Raw genomic sequence first — 19727 nt, forward strand, 5'->3', positions numbered from 1 at the left:
AATCCACTCTTCCCCAATTTACCCCATTCCAGTGTACCTCAGTCCTCTCTACTGCAATCTATCCTGATATACCTCAATCCTATCTACCGTAATCAACACAGAGTTACTCCTTTGAGACCTGCATCAACTGCAAGCTGCTTCATTTGCATCTCTCTTTACTGATATAGCTGAGCTGTTGTCTGAACGTATCAATGCTCATGCTGTATGACAGTTTATTCACGCCTCATGATAGTATATTTCATTAGTGTGTAGCTCACTCTTGTAGGGATGCATTTCTTGCACTTGCCTTGTTGGAGACTCAATATTAGCCAAGCCTGGTTTGTGTTTATGTAACTTTCTTCACATAGAGAGGTAGGCCTCTTTTTGCCCTTGGTTGTGTGACCTTAGCTGTTCTTGCTGGTCCAGTTGATGCCTTGTTATTTGTTGTTTAGCAGGGCTCCTTCTTTGCCCCACCATCTCCTACCACAGTTTTTGGTCTGCAGTTGCCCTTTTCATTGCTCAGCTCGGCTCCTAGGCATTGTCACTCGATGCTTGTTGTCGGTTATGTCTTGTCTGGTGGGTCTGTGTGTTTCTTTTGCACTCTTTGCATTTTATTTTGCCTTTTTATTGTTGTTTTTCTGTTACTGCGTTGACTTAATAGTGTCTTATTCAAATTACAACATTTAGGGGGTCATTCTGACCCCGGCGGTCTAAGACCGCCAGGGCCAGGGTCGGCGGGAGCACCGCCGACAGGCCGGCGGTGCCCCGCAGGGCATTCTGACTGCGGCGGTTCGGCCGCGGTCAGAAGAGGCAAACCGGCGGTCTCCCGCCGGTTTACCGCTGCCCTTAGAATCCCCCATGGCGGCGCAGCTTGCTGCGCCGCCATGGGGGATTCTGACACCCCCTACCGCCATCCTGTTCCTGGCGGTTCGCCCGCCAGGAACAGGATGGCAGTAGGGGGTGCCGCGGGGCCCCTGGGGGCCCCTGCCGTGCCCATGCCAATGGCATGGGCACGGCAGGGGCCCCCGTAAGAGGGCCCCGCAAAGTATTTCAGTGTCTGCTTTGCAGACACTGAAATACGCAACGGGTGCAACTGCACCCGTCGCACCCCTGCAACTACGCCGGCTCAATTCTGAGCCGGCGTCCTCGTTGCAGGGGCATTTCCTCTGGGCCGGCGGGCGCTCTTTTGGAGAGCGCCCGCCGGCCCAGAGGAAATGTCTGAATGGCCGCCGCGGTCTTTTGACCGCGGTGCGGTCATTTAGCGACGGGACTATGGCGGACGGCCTCCGCCGTCCGCCAGAGTCAGAATCAGGCCCTTAGTCCTCTTTTGTACTTGGTGTACTCCTCTGTGTCTATGAACGGAATATTGCTATTCCTCATTTTCTCATAATTCCATGTATATCTGTGTGTTCCAATATGGCTCCACTCCACTCAATGCAACTGCAAGCCACACCATGCCACTTCACTATACTCGGGGCCTCACTACTCCACACCTCACACCACATAATGTGACTACTCTCCATGCCACTATACTCCAAGCCACACAATGCCACCTTACACCACACAATTAAACTTTTCTTAATACCACACCACGCAATACCAACTCCACTCCACCAGCACTAAGCCACTCCACCCTACACCATTGATCTTCAAACCTTTTAACCCCAGTCCCCCACACAGACACCCACACCCAATTTTTCCCAATTCTTCTATTAAATGGGCAATGTTTAAACTTTTTTAAATATTGCAGATAACCTTTGAAAGAATAAGTCATGGAAGTATTATAAAAATTACCTTTTCATCAAGGTTTATTTATGTTCTTGATATGCTCCTGCTTAGAATTGCTAAATCTTTATTGACGGGTGTTGAAAGAAAGATTAAACAATTCGTATTGGGGGTCGACTAAGCCTAGGACCCGGAGGACTAAACTGTAGGCTCACAGAGAGGCAGAAGGCCTGCGTCTCCTGAAAATTGTTTTTATTATAGGGGTAATCATCTGTCTCAGATGGTATCTGATAGGTGTAAAATTAGATGGCAGAATGAATCCTATGTGCAGACAACTGGAGTTTTTAATATTGCTAAGAAACTCTGCACTGGACATGTTTCACTCAACTAAGGGCCCAGTTGAAGTAGTGGCCAACCCATCATTGAGTAAATTATGAGAATATGGAGTCTTGTATACATGGAGAGGGGGCTGGATCCATGCACACGCACCTACATGGAATACTGCTCATTTTAACTATACCCAAGAAGGACATCCCTGCTATGCAAGCCCTAGTGATGTTCCAATGGGCCCTTAACACAATAGGATATTGGGGTCTTAACCTAACTCCCACACTGCCACCTTGGGCGCAGGCCAGTTGGCCGCAACTACGGAGATCCATTCTAACAGATCTCAGACGCTAGAAACCCCACATTGTCTTTTTGCTGGTATGCATTAATGTCATAAAAATAAGGCCCTCCACCTTTTTTTAGTCCCTTTCTACTCTGATCACCCAAGATGATATCACTCGATTACAGAGGGACTTTCGCTCCTTTATCAAGAATGGCAAGCATCCAAGGATCTGTAACTCCTTACCAATGCAGCCTTCAGAAAGTGCTGGACTAGCCTACCATTATATGCTCGAGCACTATTGGGCAGCTCACTCACAATACATTTCTGAGTAGGTGGTCCACGAGTGTGAGAAACGCTGGTTCCACATGGATCTGTCAGTGGACTTCTGGCCCCTCTGGGTCCTAGCCTGGCTACCCTAGCATGTTTGATTTTTCAGCACCTACATAGCTACCCCCCATTAGGATGGTACTTGACATATGAGACAGATTGGGAAAAAGGTGAGGGCTTACTACCTTCCCCTCCTCCAACACTCCAATTGCACGCAACCCTGATTTCACTCTTCTTCTACTGCCTCCATTATTTACTAGCTTGGAGGCAGGGGACTGTAGGAAATTGAGAGACCTCTTTGCGGGAGCCTCCATTAAGTCATTCGTACAGTGTAAGGCTTATTACCCTCTCCCTGAAACAACAAGGCTACAGTACTGCCAGCTGCATCATTGGGTTTTGCACCCCTCCAATTATTCTGGGGCTACCATATCCTATACTGACTTGAAAAATTGGTGAACGCATATGACGGGTCTAAAGGACTAATCTTCAATACATACCAGACCATTCAACACTCTACACCTCCTCAAACCCACACATTTCAAACTTTCAGGCAGACTACCACTACAGAGGGCATTCTGTCTAAGCAGCTGGCCCCCCTTTGGCGAGACATACCTAAAACTTAAGAAAGCTTATCCCACCGGGAAATAGCTTATATGATCATTTTCCAATGGTATTATACACTGGCTTACCTCTCCACCATATACCCCTTCACATCTTTCTTCTGCTGGTAATGCAGACTAGTTGTGGGGGGATTATTGACACATCTGCTGTAGACTACTGTTGACCCCCAAGCAGAATGTATGGGGATCAGAGTGTGCTGGTGTCATGCTAACAGACCAAGCAGGCCGCTTCGCTTTTGCGACCAACCCGCCACCTCAAAACTCTTGGCCACAGCAAAGCATGAGTTCAGGGCGCTGGCGACCTTAGTTAGCATCTCACATAGAACTGCCGTAGCATATGAGGTTGCACCAGACATCAGTGAACAGATTTTGGTTGATGCCAGTCACTGAGAACCCTGGCCACGCAGTGTGCCTGAGCTTCGACCAACAACCCCACTGTGGGCTTGACAAAGGAGTGCAGACTGGAAAGGGCTGCGGGCCACCACCCATTTTATCCCTTGGGCCTATAGTGACCACACTTGAGTAATTGCCAGTGCAGTACTGGGACTGCCTGTCCCCCTCTGCTACGTGGGGTAAGTCGGGTTTTACAACAAACATTACTGGGTGTAGAGTGCAGCAGGGGCTGACATTGTTGCTGGTTAAGTGGTGTGCACAGGCTCTCAGCTAGAACAGCGAAGCCATTCTGATACGAAAATGCCAGAGTATTTCTCTTCCCGGATTATACCACGTCTGTGCAGCGACCTAGGGCTCCCTTTTTGGGAGTGACATGAAGATTCAGGCAGGCTGGCCTCCACTAGTCCCTCCATTTTCTAGTTAAACTGAAGGCCATTGTTGGAATTAAAAGTTTCTGCTTTACCAAGCCAGTGGATGCCTGGGACTAGGTTGAGACATCTGCTTTCCCTTCACTGCCATGCCGACAACATGAGGCACAAACATCACATCGCCAAAAGCACTGGGCGTGCAAAAATGGTGGTGCTGGATTCAAAGGGGCATCTACCCCAGAACAGGCAAAGGAGGGAAAGGTCCAGACTTGATGATGGAGGTTACATTGTGGGCATTCACCCCTTGCTTACTGTTCATACTATAGCATATCCAATGTCAAAGCATGGTCTCAGCAACTCTGCAGGACGGACACGGGAAACAGCAGAGGTGCTTATATTACAACAAGAACCTCAGATGAAGTAATGCTTTGAGATCTGTATTCATCAGAATATAGTAACAGGTCGTCCCAGCTGACCCAGAGTGAGTAGAACTGCAGACTGCTTACACACTGTGGAAACTGAAGACAGCCTGACTACCCCCCCCTTGCCTAGCTCCCGGGCAAACATGACGCATGCTTGTACACATGCAAAACCTTGTCATCCATGGGCCTTTTTTTTTTTTTTTTTTTTTACTGTTTAGGTGATCATAATGTTTGAGGGTTGTCCTGGGTAGGGAATTGGGGAATTTGTTTTTACAGTTTGTTGAGTTATGGGGTGTAATAATGTATTATTTTTTAGGAAGTATGGCATTCATATTTTGGTGTATAATTCTGGTGATGTGGCGTATGATCCGCTACAGAGCCCACACCCTCCCCACTCAGGATACTAACATGTCTAAACTTAGCATAATCAGGTGGAATGTCCATGTTATGGGCTCCACACGCAACAGACATGCGGTTCAACAGTACCTTAGGTGAAGGGTGTCCAAATTGCACTGTTATAAGAGACTCATATCATGGGAGGGGAGGGTGCTCGTTTAAAAAAATCCTGGAGAAGGAAATGTTTTGTACCACATACTCTGGCTTTGCTTGCAGAGCCATAATCTTGGTTAGGCCAGGTGTTCCCTTCAGGCTCACAATAATCAAAATTGACCTGAAGGGCGGTCCCATGCTGGTTGAGGGGCAACTAGATGGGAGGACGGTCTTGTTAGGAAGCATTTAGGGCCCCCCATTCAACATAGCAGGCCTACTTCTCACGTCTGTTCTCAATATTCACTAAATGAGCCCACATCACCTGCATGATTGACTTTAATAATAGTGTAGTTGACTCACAGCATGATTGATCCCACCTGCCACTCCCATACTCCTCGGTGGAGACTGCAACACACTTTTTTCAGTGACTTCAACACTGGACTTTGTGGGACTGATGGAGATTGCTGAACTCAGACTCTAGGGAATGTTCCTATAATTCTCCCGCTCCCCCCCCCAAATGCTTTGCATATCCGATTAGATTGGATACCCTGTGTCCCAGCTACTAGGCTATTGGCATCAAGGGCAGAATATCTGGGGGAAGACCTATTTTACCTTAATCCCCTCCAGGTACAGTTTTAGTGGGGTGTGCCATGGTCACAGGCTCCCACTAGGCATTTACAGCCCACCATGCTTAGAGATCTGGTATTCTGTGACACAACAGCAGAGACACTCTCCCATAGCTTACCCGACAACTGGGGAATATTTTTGTCCAAGGTAATTGACTGGAAGCGATGAAGGTTATCCTCAGAGGTCACTGCATCTATGCGGTTGTAGGGGTGAAGGCAGGCCCACACAGTGACATGTCCTGCATTTAGACATCCCTGGGTGCACTGCAAACTAGGGCCCAAGCTGACTGTACAAGGCTGGGTGCACCGATTAAGGCACTGCATACGCATGCTCAAATGAGTGAGCAACTACAACACCTCGACATCCGGGCATACCAAGCGAAGCTGTATGCAAATGTTTATTGTCCTGGCTCCTGCGCAGCATGAACATGCCGACACTGATCACGATAATCAGGGATTCACCAGCAGTTGTTGTCACAAATCAGTCAGATTCACAAGGCATTTACTATGCATTATCACACTGTATATGACCCTCTATTATGGACAGTCAGGTTGCCATATGTCACTTTCTTGCCTCTGTGAACTTAGTAGTACAATAGATAGGGGAGACCTTAACACACCCCTGTCATGAGAGAGAGACGGTGTCATGCGGGGCACAGCAACTCATAAAACACTGGGGATGGATTCCCAATCTAATTCTACAAAGCCTACAAGCACCTTTTAGCCCTGAAACTCCTCAAACTTTAACAAGAGTTCCAAACGGACGTCTGACTTCTGCCAACCCTCCGCAAATCTCTCTTAGTATCCTTTTCTAATCCTGTGAAAGACTCCATGAAGCTTCCCTCTTAATGCCCGCACTCTATGTTGAGGTCGGATTATAAAATCCTGAACAAGGTTATAGCGCGCAGACTGTGTGAACACATGCCACGTCCGGTGCACACAGGGAGGTCCACCACCACTTTAAATATACACCATCTGCACAGGGTAATGAAGCTTCCTCTGGTCCAGTGGCCATTTGCTGCATGCTTGGTGCTGGACTTGCATGAAGCATTTGATATAGTGGATTTAAATTGCCTGTTTTCGACCTTGACTACTTTTGGCATAAAGGGATGACTAGGTGCGTTAATTTAACTCCTACACATCGAACGCACAGTGCGGGTGAATATTGGCCAGTGTATTTTCCCCTGTTTCTGAGTGAGCAGAGGAATGCGTCAAGGCTGTCCGCTGTCCCCTCTGCTCTTTGGCCTCGCTATGGAGCCCTTATTTATCCCAGAGGCTCCGACATCAGGGGCGTTCCTGGAGTATCCCACTGTCTGGGGAGATCCATGTAGTCTTGTTATATGCAGATGATGTATTCTTCTACATCTGAAACATACAGGAGGGCATATCGGATATCCAAGACATACCCCTGGAGTTTCGTACTGCTTCTGGCCTGGGGGTGACCTGCGCCAAATCATGCCTGTTTACGTTGCACCCGAACTGTCCCCAGCCGCATTTCATTGTGGATTCCAATCCTTTGCGTTGGGAGTCCCGCATGTTTCAATACCTTGGCATAAACATCTATCACGAGATAAAGTATCTAATAGATGGCAACCTTATGAGAAGCACCCTAGTAGCTTTGTATCAGGAGGGCACATAATTTTCTTATAAATGCTTACAGGAGGAACATGCGCATCCAGCAGGTCATTTCTTGGCATACGGGTGCTTGCTGGGCAACCGTAGAAAGACTCTGGGCCATCACAGACACTGTGCCAGATCAGCACCCTTTTTTTTTTTTTTAACATTTGTTATTCTGTTTTCTGATTTATGCCAGTGGAACGACAAACAACACATTACACATAGTTTATTCAGCGGAAAAGGAAAATAGGTAGCGTATTACATCATGCAATAAATGGCTACCACCTACATAGGTATCTCGCAATCTCGTGTGGATGGGAACGTCACTCGAGGGTGGCAGTACTCCAGCTTGGGGATCATGTGCCCTACATTGTGAGGGCCGTCTGGTTGGGGCAGAGGAAAATGCCTAGTACGATTTGGAATTTCAGGGCGGCTAACTATGGTGAAAGGCTGCTGGACAAGGAATTCAGGAGCACTCGGAATTCCGCTTTTTGTATGTAAAAAGTGCTGTGTTGGTAAATAAACAGAATTATTTGGAAACGAGAAGAGTTGAACTCTCTAATTGGGAGCAGAAAGGCAGACTTGGCTGTGTGTTGGTTGTCCTTCAGGCCTCTTAATTGAATGAAGCGCCTGGGGACAGTGAGCACATAAAAGGGTAGTTACATGGGGGGTTGCTTTAGCAGGAGGGGATGGGTGGATCAAGAAGAAAGGTGGGGGTTCTCCTTTGTGATGGACACCTGAATGGGGCATTGCAAGAGAAGTTCTCATATGATTAGGGAACTGAGAGGTGTTATGTGGGTAAACTGATGAAATTGTGATGCCTTCATCAATATGGGGCCTCCTGTTGGCATGGGGAAGGCTGTGGTTTTGTGAGTTTCTCGAGGGGAACCACCTGCTGTAAGGGCCTTATATTGTAGAATCATCACATCCCATGCTGCTGCAATGGGGCACCGTCTGATACAGCCGGCCTCCTACCAGTGTAATGCAGAGCTATCTTCCTCATCCTAGCAGGACACTGCCAATTGCCTTTGAGCCTGCGACTCAGTTGCGGGGCCTTTCAATACAAAGTGCGGAGGCATGTGGCCAATAGGAGGGCCAGCTTAGCAAATTTGGCTTGTACTTTGTGTTGGTTCCATCTATGGGAACAGTCCTAGTGCTGTGGCTTCCCATGTTTTCAGTGCAGTAAGTTATGTGACTGTGGCCAAAGTGCTATGCAGCTTGTCCCAAAACTGTGCCAATGTGGAGCAGAATCAGAGCATGTGTTGAAGGTGCACCACTGGGACACAGCATCTCAGGCAGGTGAGATGTGCCACTGGGAATATTCTGTTAAGGGGGGGGGGTTGAGGTAGCCCCTATGGAGAAGTACTTATTGGTTATTCTTTATGCATGCTTTATGTGTTACCATCCTATGTGATTCCAGGGCCCTGGCCCATTCAGAATCATGAAAATGCCTCTCATGGTTCTCCTCACAGAACTGCCTAAGTTGCATCAGGGGTGTGTCGACGTGTTCTAATGGCATTATAAAGTGATAAGATGTCACCTGTGTCCCCTGTGATATATTGTATGTACAACTTTGTGTCTAGTTTCTTCTGTAAGGGTTTACCATAGGTAGTCCATTGAGGCAGTAGGCATCCGTATGTGAGGAATTGTCCTGGGAGATGGCATAGACCTGGTCAAAAGTTAAAAGCTGGCCGTCCCAGAAGAAGTCTCCCATTGTGTCAAATGAGTGTGCCTGCTGGTGTGGTAGCTGTTCTCTTGTTAATGAGCCCTACACGCTGGTGAGGCCATGTATTGCAATGTTAGGGGCATATGGAGCAATCTGGTTTGTTTGTTGGGCGAAAGTTTCTGGTTAGACATTTACATGGCAACCATCCAGGTAGGGAGCAGGGCATCCTCATTGGTGATTTTGAATGTGTTTTAGCCCACCAGCCATCGAGCCACCCACTCAAGCTGTGCCGCCAGGTAGTAAGACTCGAAACAGGGGCCCCCTCAAACCTCCCTGAACCACTGGCAACCCATCGTCTTCCATCATTCCAGATAGTATCCCCCATCAAGAGATCTAGATCACAGAAGAAGTGGCATGGTGGAAAGCCTGGTACATTGACAATATAATACTGCAATTGGGAAAGGATTATCATCTTTAACAATGCAGTCTTGCCGGTGAGGGCTCTGAGGAGCTGCTGTCAGAGTTGCCCTCAAATTAGTCTTCTTGCAAGTGGTGAAGTGGAACCCCAGGTAAGGGGAGGCTGTGGACTTTCAAGCTAAGGGTTTAGGGGCAATGCTGGTGGTGTGGGGTTTCATCTTGGAACAAGAAAGTATATCATTTTCCCCAGTTAACTTGGAGCCCAGTCACCACTTCGAAGTCCTGAAAGGCAGCTGTCAAACAGGAAGTGTTGATTTCCGTGTCTCCCAAGTCCTGTGGAGAACAGGAGGTCTTTGCCCTGTGTCAAGGCTCCTGATGGAGTGTGGGATAGGGTGGACGGGGTGAGGTTTTGGTGAGTTCGGTTTACACATGGTGTGTGCCCAATCTACCCCACCAATAGGTTGCTGGATCACTGTATGCAGGTTGACTCCAACCATTGTCCGTGGGGTAAAAGTCTGAATGTCAGCTGTGGTCTTTGTAGCCAGCACCCCCGTGCCAGGCATGGCAGAGGGGGTGGGGGGTGAGCGGCGTGGATTGGCACACCCTGGGGTGAGTATGGACTGAAGTTGATTGCCCTTGATTCAGGTCCCTACAGTCTGTCTAGGAGCAAAGGGAGGGTGTTGTGCTCCAATCGTGCACTGGATGATCCTGATTCCTATGCACTCCCTCTGCCCCAACCCTCTCCTGAAGGCTGCCTTTTGGGGGGCCCGGTGAGATGAGTGTGTTTACTCGATGGGGATGCTTAGATGTCACCTGACTCATCACCTGTAAGTCCACAATGCCACCAAGGAGGGCCACCGGGGCCCACAGCTGCATCATCAAGGAAGGTGAGGTGATGTTGAAGAGTAGGCAGTACCCCCTCCATGTGGCTCTCCCAGTGCCGGCATCCTCTGGAGTTGCTCCACAGAGTGGGGTACCTCAGGGTCTGCCGCCGTCAATAGTCGTGTTCCACTACTTTCTCTCACTAGTCTAAACTCCAGGGCAAGTCCACTGTCCGGTTATGGAATCCGGTCCGAGGTTTCCCTAGGTCCCTAGGCCTGCACGTCAGGGTTGCACTGAAGCCGTGGGGTACCTCACCTCTCAGTCTGGGGATGACATGGGTCCTTCCATAAAGTCATACTGTATTCTGTCCCACCGGCCTGTAATGGTTGTGTGACCCACCATACTGGGGTCGGGTGCTGGGCGGGGAAGTTGCCTACAAGTGTGAAGCTGTCTTCATACACAGTGCAACTGTGCCAGTCTCTCTCACCTCCACCTTCCGAATCAGCAAAGCCCCGCAGTCAACCCAGTTAATGATCACTCTCCATGGATGATTGCAATGAGGCGTCCCCTCTCAGTAGGCAGGTGCGGAGAGGGGACGTACAATAGGCCATCTCATGTTGTTGCAGGCTGGGTAGCCATAATCAGTTGGCGGGAGGGTTGCCTCCCCGGCCCGCATCTCCTTTATATGCAGATGTGTTGTGGAAAGAGGTGAGGGAGCCTCCTGGGCACCTGATTATGGCAGGATTAATGTTGATTGCAGCATTCAGGCCCTGGAGCAAAGTTACTCCAATGCTGCCATCTTTTGCTCCATGGCAACCCCATAGGCACCCTCTCATACACACACTGTACATAATGGGTTGAGGCTATAGACTTGTCGCCTGGTTTGTTTGTGCACTAGCATACACCCCACACAACCTGTTAAATGTAGTCCATAGGGAGTGGGGCTTAGGTGGCGAGTTGACTGGGAAAGACTGGAAACAATACTTACAGACCCCAGGATGTTGCGGAATGCCACGTTCAGTACATCCAGCATAATATATTGCATATAGCTTACCTCACTACCGCAGCTCTGTCCAAAGTGTTTGGGCCCTCCTCTGGGTGTCCGAGATGCCAACATGCATGTGCTGACACAATGCACATGTTCTGGAGCTGCCCAGAGTCTGTTACCTTATGGATGGCAGTGTCCAACTTGCTGAGAGAGGTGACTGGCTGTATGGATGTGTTCACAATGGAAGTTGCACTGTTGGGATTGTTCAGGTGCTCAAAAACAGATAAAGCTGCTAACTGGTTCATAAACCAAGCATTGCTGATAGCACGCAGACTAATTGCCATGCATTGGAAAGCCCAGGTATTGTTAGATACAGCCCACTGGTGTGCGGCAACACTGAAGTGGAGACAGGCAGATAAGCTCAGGAAGCAAGAAACATGAGGATTATGCAAATAACCCAGAACTGTGGAATGAGAAGCACTATTACTTGACTTGCACACATACAAACAAGGGTTGGTGGCCCGTCACTTAAACCCACCCAGGTGGGGACATAACCCCCCCAGTTCCCTTTTGTCCCCATTCCCACTCCTCCATCATAACCCCTTCCAGCCTGTCCATGGGTGAGTGACAACACCCTTCTGTTACACCCTTTGATGTCCCCAAATAGCTTCCTAGTGGCCATTATAGCTCCATGGATGTCACTGTTGATTTTCAATGTTTACAGTACTTGCTTGAGATGGGAAGATTGAATAGCACTTACGGTAATGGCATAATGTGAGTTAACATCAACACATGACTTGTTATTTCCAGTGTTGCTGTCTGTAAGGACTGGACCAAGGACTCCTGCTGATACTGATGTGATACTATTTTATTAATGACTATGTAGCTGGATTACTGATTTTACTAATGATAATGTAACTTTCATAGATGTAATGTATTCAAGATTGTGATATTACAAATGCAATTCAAATTGGTTAAAAAAGTTATTGGAGATGCAGTTGGGTAGTTAGCTTTCAGTAAAAAATACTAAAGATAGGCCCGCACTAATGAGGGACACATTTGCAAAGCACATTTATTTTTGATAATTATTGAAATTATTAACTATGATTCAATCTCAAGATCGGAGCCATGGATTATGCATTTCCTTTGTCTACTTTATTAATCAGTAGCCTTTACAATCAGAAAAAACTTCATTTGACAGAATCATAGGGAAGGGGTATTCCACATAACCAATCAAACTCTAAATTCATAACATAGTCTATTGTCCATGTTTGTCCCCTCTTTCTTTGTGCGATTAAAACGGTCAGTTCCTTCGTGTTCATTCCTGTTTGGAACTGTCATTCCCTAGAAGAGAAAATACACCTTGTAACTATTCCATGTAGAACCAATATGACGTTCAAGTGGCGGGCAAGCAAATGAATCAAATAGCAATGTCATCTTAAATCTCGAATACAGTCTCCAAAAGCCTGATAATGGCAAAATAGTCATACTACATACTAATACCATAGGAAAGCCCCAATTGTATCCTGTATCAACTTTGTCACAGGGACAGCAGAAGCCTCCTGCTAAAGCGGGTGTTGATAATCCTTGCCTTCATGTCCTTAACCCCTTTCCTGGACTTAATGCGGGGGTGGCACAAGCCACAAGACACCAGGAATTGTTTTTTTGGTTTGTTTTTTTAACATTTGTATTGATAAGGGGAGCGACCCCTTATGCAAGATCCCAAATGGCATAAAGTACAAGTTACTTACCTTCGGCAAAAAAATATCTGGTAGAGACATATTCTAGTTGCAGATTCCTTACCTTAGAATTTTCCCACAGGCGTCAGACTGGATTCTGAGATTTTTCTTCGAGCAATATCCTTGCGTGACGGTGGGTGGCGCCGGTTGGCTCCGCAGGCATCATGGTCGCCGTGATGACGTCAGGAGTAGTACATAGACGCCGCCCTTGTGCAGTGAAGTCAGTTTCTTTTATCAACTTTCCATGCCAGAGCGAAGACCCGCTAAGAACACTGAAGGGGTCATTCTGACCCCGGCGGTCATGGACCACCGGGGCCAGGGTTGGCGGGAGCACCGCCAACAGGCTGGCAGTGCCCCGCAGGGCATTCTGACCGCGGCGGTTTGGCCGCGGTCAGAAGTGGAAAACCGGCGGTCTCCCGCCGGTTTTCCGCTGCCCATAAGAATCCTCCATGGCGGCGCAGCTCGCTGCGCCGCCATGGGGATTCTGACACCCCATACCGCCATCCTGAGCCGCCAGGGACAGGATGGCGGTATGGGGTGTCGTGGGGCCCCTGGGGGCCCCACAAAGAATTTCAGTGTCTGCTTTGCAGACACTGAAATTCGCGACGGGTGCCACTGCACCCGTCGCACCTTCCCACTCCTCCGGCTCAATTCTGAGCCGGCGTCCTCGTGGGAAGGTTGTTTTCCACTGGGCTGGCGGGCTGCATTGTGGCGGTCGCCCGCCGGCCAAGTGGAAAAACCAGAATAACCGCAGCGGTCTTACGACCGCGGTGCAGTATTCTGGAGGGGGGAACTCTGGCGGGCGGCCTCTCACCCCTGAGATTGGTGAGCCAGAGCTAAGGACCTGAAGGGGGAAATCCCTGTCCCTAGAAATCAGTTCGCAAGTGGGGAGGATGGGTGGGCAGTAAGGAATCTGCAACTGGAATATGTCTCTACCAGAAATTTCTTTAACAAAGGTAAAGAACTTGTTCATCTGATATAGACTTCTAGTTGCAGATACCTTACCTTAGAATAGATACCCAAGCAATTACATCCTCGGGGTGGGCTGCAAACCAAGATCATACTAGAAAGCCCAAAGGGGCAGAAAGGGGATCAACAGATTTGTTGATACACCATGTCACAGGCGTATACAGTTTTAGTCGATGGACGCCTGGCTGCCAAGATAACATTGCAGACTTCGGTGGAAGGGCAAATGCCGTCAACTGTTGCAGTTCATTCTCCACATATGAAGGCGGAGGTTGGACAGGTTCAGGTGGAAAACCGTCCCCTGCTGCTGCGACAGAAGATCTGCCCGTTGAGGCAGTCTGAGTGGAGGATCGATGGACATGCTCAATAGCTCTGGATATCACACTCTTCGAGCCCAGTCCGGAGCCACCAACATAACTTGGGCCCGGTCGCACTTGATTTTCTTGAGAACTCTGGGCAAAAGAGGGATAGGCGGGAAGGCGTAAAGGAGGCCGGAGCTCCACTCGAGACAAAAAGCGTCTGAGCGCGTGCCGCCTTGGAAACTCCAACGCGCAAAACAGCTGACATTACGCGTTCTCTGCGGAGGCGAACAGCTCTAACCAAGGCTCTCCCCACTTGAGAAAGAGACCTTGCGTCACCTCTGGATGGAGACGCCATTTGTGATCGATTGTGCGTTGGTGGTGGAGTTAGTCTGCTCTGGCGTTGAGAGAGCCCACCAGATGTTGAACCACCAGGGTAATGCCCTGATGTTCCAGCCATGTCCAGAGGCGTAGTGCCTCCTGGCAAAGGGTCCAAGATCATACCCGCCTTTTTTGTTGGAGTACCACATGGTGGTAGTGTGTGAACACCTGCACCACTTTCCCTTTGAGAGAGGGAAGGAATGCTATCAAACGCAAGCCTAATCACCCGGATCTCCAGCATATTTATGTGGAGGCCTGACTCTGCCGGAGACCAGAGGCTTCTAATCTCTCCCATGTGGCCGACTCAACCCAGAAGATCTGGTTGGGGAAGGGAGAGAGCTCTGCCGTTCACCCAATTTGGATTCAAAAGCCACTACTGCAGGTCTTTTGCAGTCCCCTCCGAGATTTGGACTATGTCGGAGAGATTTCCCTGATGCTGCGCCCGCTGGAACTTCAGGTCCCACTGTGGAGTCCGCATATGCCATCTGGCATGTGTTACTAGCAGGATGCAGGAGGCCATGAGGCCCAGCAGCCTCAGAGTCAGTCTCACCGAAACCCAAGACAGAGGCTGAAAGATCAAAATCATAGCCTGTATGTCTTGGAATCAGGTGTGACTTCGGCACGTTTATAGTGAAGCCCAGCTTGTGCAGGAGGTTCGCCGTAGTCTGAAGGTGGGAAGATGACTGTCTGAACGAAGGCGCCTTCAACAGCCAGTTGTCGATGTAGGGGAAGACTGAGACCCCTAACCTGCGCAGATGAGCTGCAACCACAGCCATCACTTTCTTGAACACCTGAGGGGTGCTGGTAAGGCCGAAAGGGAGCACGGAAAAACTGAAAGTGCTTGTGACCTACCACGAATCGTAGGTAACGTCGGTGGGCAGGCAGGATGGGGATGTGAAAATAAGCATCCTGCAAGTCCAACACTACCATCCAGTCTCCTGGGTCTAAGGCAGACAGAACCTGAGCCAGGGTGAGCATTTTGAATTTCTCCTTCTTGAGGAAGTAATTCAGGTCCCGAAGGTCTAGGATAGGACAAAAGCCCTTGTCCTTCTTTGGTATTAGAAAGTAGCGGGGATAACAACCACAACCTACTTCTGGCACAGGGACCCATTCTATGGCTCCCTTGGCTAAGAAAGCCATGACTTCCTGGTGGAAAAGCACCAAATGATCCTCCGGAAGACGATGGAAGGATGGCGGCATGTGTGGAAGTGCAGATTCAAAAGGGAGAGAGTAGCCCTTTCGAATGATCTGCAAAACCCACCCGTCCGTGGTGATAAGTTCCTAGTGGGGAAGGTGATGGCGGATACTGACACCAACTGGGTCGGAGTGAGGGGGACGGACTAGGAGGGTTTGGAGACTGCAGTGGGGGCAGAGGTGGACTGGACAGACCTCTGGTTCCCTGTCCCACGGCCACGCGGGATTACGCGTCCTCGGCCACGCATAGGCTGGTCAGCGTGCGTGGCATGGTGGCTTGGTTGAGGACGTCACAGGACGGCCCTTCCATGTCCACGAAAGGGACAAAAAGCGTACTGTGGAAAGACCAAGGGACCGAGCCGTAGCCCGGGAATCCTTGAATCTCTCTAAGGGCGAGCCTGCTTTGTCTCCGAAGAGATGGGTGCCATCAAAGGGCATGTCCATGAGTGACTGGTGGACATCTACCAAGAAGCCAGAAGTGGGAAACCAGGCGTGGTGCCGTAAGGCCACTGTCGTTGCAACTGATCTGCCCAGAGAGTCAGTCGTATCCAGCCCACAACTGATAGTGAAATTTGCCGTGTCTCTCCCATCTTTCACTGCTTGGGAGACGAAAGCACGGGCCTCCTCCGGTATCTGTGGCAGGACTTGCGCAACCATATCCCACAGGGAGTGGGTATAACAGCCCAAAAGAAAAGCGGTGTTCACAGACCGCAGTGCGAGGCTGGAGGAAGAAAACAACTTCTTGCCAAATTGTTCCAGCCTTTTGGATTCCCTATCCGGAGGTGCGGAAGGGAATGCGCCTGAAGTAGAGGAAGCCTGGATAACAAGACTCTCAGGCGTGGGGTGTTGGGACAGGAATTTTGGGTCGTTTGGTGCGGGCCGATGGCGGCAAGCAATAGTCCTGTTCACAGGATCCCCTGTTTTGGGTTTGGACCATGTACCCAAAAGGACATCAGTGAGGGCCTCATTGAATGGGAGAAGGGCTTATGAAGTAGAAGCCCCAGGCTGAAGCACCTCTGTCAGGAAATTAGACCTGCTTCCACAGTAGGTAGCTCAAGGCCGAGGAGCTCAGCTGCCCTACTGACCAACATACTGTAAGTCGCTCCCTCCGCCGAAGCCACAGTAGGAGGAGAAAGCATGCCAGCGTCAGAAGTATCCAGACCACTGGCTTTACCAAATCCTGTGCCCAGTCCATAGCAGGGTCATCCTGGTATTCATAAGGATCCAGGGACTCTTCCAATTTCTCCCCGTATTCGTACCCATAGGATAAGGGGTCTGTATCCGACCTCTGGCGAATAGGCCCCACCGAAGCCGAGGGCAGGCATCACTGTGGGGGCTTAGAGGGGTCGTCTCTGGCTTCTCACGGGCTCGCAGTTGCCACGGAGTCCTCTCTGTAGTGTTGGTTTCCCGCAGGTCGAGCCGGGGGCGTCGGGTGCAGAGTGGAAAGTCTCACGCTTCCGGCGGGAAACGTGGAGTCTTTAAAGTTGTTTCTTTGTTGCAAGAAAGTTGCAGATTGTTGAACAGGGCCGCTGTTCACTGGAGTTTCTTGGTCCTTGGTTGCAGGACAGTCCTCTGAGGCTTCAGAGGTCGCTGGTCCCTGTTGGATGCGTCACTGTTGCAGTTTTCTTTGAAGTTGGGAGACAGGCTGGTAGGGCTGGGGCCAAAGCAGTTGTCATCTCCGTCTTCACTGCAGGGCTTCAGGTCAGCAGTCCTTCTGTTTAAGGTTGCAGGAATCTAGTTTCCTAGGTTCTGGGGAACCCCTAAATACTGAATTTAGGGGTGTGTTTAGGTCTGGGTGGGAAGTAGCCAATGGCTACTGTCCTTGAGGGTGGCTACACCCTCTTTCTGCCTCCTCCCTGTGGGGAGGGGGGCACATCCCTAATCCTATTGGGGGAATCCTCCACATCCACAAGATGGAGGATTTCTAAAAGTAAGAGTCACTTCAGCTCAGGACACCTTAGGGGCTGTCCTGACTGGTGGGTGACTCCTCCTTGTTTTCCTAATTATCTCCTCCAGCCTTGCCGCCAAAAGTGGGGGCAGTGGCCAGAGGGGCGGGCATCTCCACTAGCTGGGATGCCCTGTGGTGCTGTAACAAAGGGGGCGAGCCTTTGAGGCTCACCGCCAGGTGTTACAGTTCCTGCAGGGGGGAGGTGAGAAGCACCTCCACCCAGTACAGGTTTTGTTCCTGGCCACAGAGTGACAAAGGCACTCTCCCCATGTGGCCAGCAACATGTCTGGTGTGTGGCAGACTGGCAGCAACTAGCCAGCCTACGCTGGAAGTCGGGTATGTTTTCAGGGGGCATCTCTAAGATGCCCTCTGGGTGTATTTTACAATAAATTGCACACTGTCATCAGTGTGCATTTATTGTGCTGAGAAGTTTGACACCAAACTTCCCAGTTTTTAGTGTAGCCATTATGGTGCTGTGGAGTTTGTGTTTGACAGACTCCCAGACCATATACAGTTATGGCTACCCTGCACTTACAATGTCTAAGGTTTTGCTTAGACACTGTAGGGGCATAGTGCTCATGCACCTATGCCCTCCCCTGTGGTATAGTGCACCCTGCCTTAGGGCTGTAAGGCCTGCTAGAGAGGTGACTTACCTATGCCACAGGCAGTGTGAGGTTGGCATGGCACTCTGAAGGGAGGGCCATGTAGACTTAGGGGGTGATTCTAAGTCCGGCGGGTGGCGGAGGCCGCCCATCAGACTTCCCCCACCAAAATACCGCTCCGCGGTCGTAAGACCGCTGAGGGTATTTTGGGATTTGCCCTGGGCTGGCGGGCGACCGCCAAAAGGCCGCCCGCCAGCCCAGGGCAAATCAACCTTCCCACGAGGACGCCGGCTCAGAATTGAGCCGGCGTAGTGGGAAGGTGCGACGGGTGCAGTTGCACCCGTCGCGTATTTCAGTGTCTGCAAAGCAGAAACTGATATACAAAGTGGGGCCCTCTTACGGGGGCCCCTGCAGTGCCCATGCCATTGGCATGGGCACTGCAGGGGCCCCCAGGGGCCCCGCGGCACCCCCTACCGCCATCCTTTTCCTGGCGGGAGACCCGCCAGGAACAGGATGGCGGTAGGGGGTGTCAGAATCCCCATGGCGGCGGAGCGCGCTCCGCCGCCATGGAGGATTCTCAAGGGCAGCGGAAAACCGGCAGGAGACCGCCGGTTTTCCTTGTCTGACCGCGGCCGAACCGCCGCGGTCAGAATGCCCTGCGGGGCACCGCCGGTCTGTCGGCGGTGCTCCCGCCGACCCTGGCCCCGGCGGTCTATGACCGCCGGGGTCAGAATGACCCCCTTAGTCTTTTTCTCCCCACCACCACACACAAGCTGTGAAGCAGTGTGCATGTGCCGAGTGAGGGGTCCCTAGGGTGGCATAATACATGCTGCAGCCCTTAGAGACCTTCCCTGGCATCAGGGCCCTTGGTACCAGGGGTAGCAGTTACAAGGGACTTACCTGAGTGCCAGGGCTGTGCCAATTGTGGAGACAAGGTACAGTTTAGGGACAGAACACTGGTGCTGGGGCCTGGTTAGCAGGGTCCCAGCACACTTTCAAGTCATAACTTAGCATCAGCAAAGGCAAAAAGTCAGGGGGTAACCATGCCAAGGAGGCATTTCCTTACAAAGAGGTTGGGGGTATGGCCGTACCCCCACCCCAAATAAATGGGTCCAAAGTTGTTCTGCCCACCAGTGGGCAGATGGGGCAATTACCCTCAATCCACACCCATTATGGGGGGGATGGGATGGCAGGGGGTTTGGCAGAAAACCTACTAGCTGCCATGGAATTTAATAAAAAAAAAAAAAGAAAGTGTGGTGGTGGCTACCAACCAGTATGGGCATGGTTATGCCCCCACCTCAACTGAAGGGGGTAACAGACTTTCAGCTCTTACCCTGCACACTAAAACACCGTAAGCCACGGCAAGCAAGAGGACATTTGATTATTTGGTGTTTTGGTTTTACATTTGGGCCATGAGAGCTTGGCTAACTCTCAAAATCGTACCACTTGGAAGGGAGAGGGCTGCACTTTTAGGACTGTGGGATGCTGCCATGTAAAAAAATCCACAAGACCTAGACACATTTCAAAAG

The 19727-nt window shown here is 50.3% G+C and overlaps 1 protein-coding gene across 3 annotated transcripts in view; it reads right to left on the bottom strand.

The window, feature by feature from the left end:
- Nucleotides 1-12202: 12202 nt before the first annotated feature.
- Nucleotides 12203-19727, bottom strand: part of LOC138303618 (C-type lectin domain family 2 member B-like) — a 264075-nt gene continuing 256550 nt past the window's right edge. For all 3 annotated transcript variants that reach the window (XR_011205427.1, XM_069242911.1, XM_069242910.1), the window contains one exon: nucleotides 12203-12413. The gene's annotated coding sequence lies outside the window, so the exon portion shown is untranslated. The remainder of the gene's footprint in view (nucleotides 12414-19727) is intronic.

This window comes from Pleurodeles waltl, chromosome 7 (genome assembly GCF_031143425.1).
Source record: "Pleurodeles waltl isolate 20211129_DDA chromosome 7, aPleWal1.hap1.20221129, whole genome shotgun sequence".
Taxonomy (NCBI): Eukaryota; Metazoa; Chordata; class Amphibia; order Caudata; family Salamandridae; genus Pleurodeles; species Pleurodeles waltl.